The sequence below is a fragment of the Cynoglossus semilaevis genome, chromosome 16 (genome assembly GCF_000523025.1).
Source record: "Cynoglossus semilaevis isolate Cse_v1.0 chromosome 16, Cse_v1.0, whole genome shotgun sequence".
Lineage (NCBI taxonomy): Eukaryota > Metazoa > Chordata > Actinopteri > Pleuronectiformes > Cynoglossidae > Cynoglossus > Cynoglossus semilaevis.
The window spans coordinates 2,086,437-2,090,643 of NC_024322.1; positions in this window are offsets into that span (position 1 = coordinate 2,086,437).

Consider the following 4,207-nt stretch of genomic DNA (forward strand, 5'->3'; position numbering starts at 1 on the left):
ATATATATTCACTGGTGGTATAATGCGTTTGGGTTATAATGTGGAGCTGGAGTTGTGCAGTGGCTGGACCCTCGTCTGTGTGTGTGCGTGTGTGTGTGTGTGTGTGTGCAGTTGTCCTAAAAAAGGGACCAGCGTAAACCTCATGGGAAAACCTGGAAGTCATCACAAATAGCCCACTTTTATGCGAACACATAGCCCTTCTTTTTGTTATTATGAAATCATAGGGAGCGACCCATTTCAGCACACACACACACACGAGTCGTCTGAAAACCTTTCGGTGGAACTGTATGCTGTGAGCACATGTGGTGACGAACACTGGGTCATTGTTCTGTCTTCAGTGTGCGGCAAGGCCTTCACTGTAGATCAACACCCACGGTTTCCAACCTTTCTCGACACAAATCGACTCAACATTTCAGAGAAGGAATAGAAGAAAAAACAAAGCGTTTTTTTTCGTCTTATTATTCTATGGTTATCTGAGCAGGAACATGTGAGAACCGCTGGTCAGAAGACCAACTGGAAGCCCCAGCGATTCCTGTTAGGACTCATTCACAAGTCCTGCCGTTTCTGTTTCGAGTCCTTTTGAGTCCTTTTAAATAAAATAATAATATATTTACACAGATCACTTTGGGTTTTGGAGAAAGTATCAAGTCTTGTCGAGAGTGAAGTCGTGATGCATTGATGTTAGAGTCCAAGTCGAGTTGCAAGTCTCTTTACATTTTGTCAAGTCGAGTCTAAAGTCATCAAATTGATGACTCGAGTCCAAGTCATGCGACTCGAGTGAAGTCATGAGTCATTGATGACTCAGGACACACTCAGGACCATCACAAGACGTAACATATAATACGAAAATAACAAAAACTGGTGTCAGGCCAACAGGGGTTTGAACACACGTCAAAAAGAAACTTTAAAGCCACACTCAGGACCATCACAAGACGTAACAACCGAGTCTGTACTGCAAGCTTGCAAAAAAGAAGAGTGAGTATTGAACAGAATTTGGTAAAAAAAAAAAAAAAAAAAAAAAAACAATGTGAAACTGTGCTCTGTATTTTAATCTTGAAATCTTGAAAGGACACATTTAATGGGTTAGATATGTATCTAACTAACCCTTCCTCCTCCTCCTCCTGCCATCTCTGTTCCTCTTCCTCCTCCTCCTTCATTTCTGACATCACTCAGCAGAGATGTCAGTAATCCATCTGTGCACAGTGTTCCTCATCACCACACGTGACTGTGACTCCAACACCATTCAGAAAAAAACAAAACAAAAAAAACATATTGAACCTAGCTCCGGATGACTCACTGGCTGTCCATTTACAACACCAACACATCACATGACGTGATACAGTCTGTACACTGTACAAAGTTTTGTTCCTACAGTATAAGCAAGTACTGACCATTAACAAATAGATTCCTACGGACGTAACCACCTGTAGCCCTGATTTAGGCGATGGAAAGGGTTAAATCTAAGGAGCAGTCCTTATGAGATTTTAATCTTTTTTTTAATGCTTCCGTCAGAGATAAAATCATTGAAGTTCCAGGAAAGAGACCTTTATGATCTTGTCAGGGTTATCTTTCTGTGAAATCCCAATGTAATCCTCTGCCCACCCCCTAGTGGGCGATGTGGGAATAATAGTTATATTAACTGTAAATAGGAGGAGGGCAAATATTTTATAGATAACTTTAAAGATTTTTATATACTTCATTTTAATGACAACGAATCCGTAAAGGAAGAACAACGGTGTTCAGAATGCGCATGCTCATTCCCAACAGCACCTGTCCTCCTCCGGCTTTGCTGTGCAGCAACAGAATAAAAGCGGTCAGCTGTTACACGTGAGCAGCCAGTCTCCTGCTGGACTTCACACATGCAGCGAGAAGGGGTGACCGCTGTTGCCATGGCACCTGTGACAGTTGCGCGCGCGGCCACGCAAACTTACACAAATATGGTCCACATAAGAGAGAGAGAGAGATGTCCTCATTCAGGGTCCTTTAACAAACTGAACAATGGCTATAAAATGTCCTATTTTAGAACAACCTCGTTCTGTTCTCCGGTTCCGTTTCCTTCTCCGCGAACAGGAAATGTGATTTTCTTTCTTTGATTTCTTTCTTTTTACCATGGTAGCACAAGTCAGCACTGTCTTCAATGTAAATAAAATGAATTAAATGCTTGTAATAATGCTATTACAATTGGCATTTAAAACCACAGTCATTTGTGGGTTAGTTGATTTTCACTTATTTAATTCTAAGTGTTTCCGGCCTTTCTAAATACATAAAAGATCCTGCATCATACATACATACATAAGTCACAGGAGTTTTTGATCTGGTAGAAAAGAACAATATATTCAGACCACTGACAGACTAGATGCTTCACGTGAAGAGTTGAGTTGCCCACAAGGTGGCAGTGTTAGATTAAAAACAGCTCAGTTATTATACAGCGTTAACTAAAGAGTAAAGCTGAAGAAGTGTGGAATCATAAAAACTAAAAACTTCAGTAAAAGAAAACTGAGCAAAAAGCGGGTGAGCCGAAAGATAGGCGAAAAAAAAGAAATACTAAAAGATAGACGAATGATTAAACAATATCTTCATCCAATAGATAAAAAAAAACAGAATCTCATTAACAAATAGCATTAGCAAAAGATAAATAAACGTTGGGTAGAAAAGTCAAATACAGTTGAAAAACATACACAACAAATATAAAATGACTCCTCTTTACAATGGGACACATACATTTTGATTAAAAATATATTTCAGGAATTGAAGTAAAAGCTTTTATTGTCAATACCTGGTGTAAAACAGGATTCGTTTATACAATAGTAATGAATTTATCACATTCATAATCATTGCCGATCCATTAGTTTGTATCCCGTATAGAGCTATTCACCCTAGATTGTAGCTAATGTGCTTCACCGACTTTAAATGATCACATCACTAACAAAGGCATAATGAAACCTTTCCTCTGTCGTTGGAGGTAAATGGAGCATTTTATCTCGACAACAAGCGCATAACAATAACATTTAGGTTTTATGGCAACTCGTGTGGTTTGTTATTGATCCGACAGATCGATTCTCACCAGACTGATAACGAAGCTAGTGGAGAATTCGGGGAAAAAGGCTGCTAATTAGTCTGCGTCCAAGGCTTTGACTCTGTTCTGTTCTGAGTCAGTGTATGAGTGTGTGGATGAATAGGTCAGAGTCAGGAACCGACACACTCTGGTGCATTCACTTCTGTTTGTGTGTGCAGAAAAGAAATACAAAAAAATATATAAAATAAAATGACCACACGTGACTGAAGTGAAAATTGAATTTTGGACTCTGGGAAGGTAGGTCGGGTTGAGAACCTCATTAAAGTAACATCTGGAATAAAAGTAGAACAGTCAAGTCAGAGGAACACTGGACTACATGTCCGACGTAGCTCAGACGAGCTAAGATCGCACGGAACTAAAGGTCCAATAGGAGGCCAGGCCAGCAGAGGATCAGTTGCGATTGGATACTAGTCTAGATACTAGATGTAGCCTATGTTCCGGATACCAGATGGATAGTAATATACAGCATATATACAGCCCACATTGTAAATACCAAATGTGGACCAGACCTAAGATGGCGGAGATGAAGCCCACATGGTAAACACCACTTGTGTCCTACTATCCACTTGATTCATTGTTGTTGATTCAGCTCCTTATTATTATTTATGAGATCATTAACAACATCTTCGTCCACTGAAGGAACCATTCGTTCCACTCACTGCAGCCATGGAGGAGCAGAAGGAGGAGGAAAAAGGAGGAGCCAGCAGGTTCTCCTGACTGACAACGTGTTCCGAGGCGATGACACACCAAAGCTAATTTACCCCCGCTCGTCGCTGCTGCTGCTGGACTGTCAGAACTCACACTGTCCTTTCCTGTATATTCCGCTGGAGATCAAGAGAGCGAGAACACCTCTTAGTCACCGACAAAGTGCGATTCATTAAGAAAACTGAGAGGAGAAGAACAACGTGAGGATTAGGGCCAACTTTAAACCAGAGTGACTCATCCAGGTTGTTCAGAAAGTTCATGAACAAGATGCTCTACTCTTCTTTGTAGGCCTTTAGAAAAACAAGGTTAATTAAAAAAAAAGAAAATGCATCTGCTGCTTTCCCACCGATCTGGAAGATCTACAAGTCTGTTAAAATAGAAGATTCAATACCTGAAGGTTGAGGTTATGGTTAAATTTCATCACGC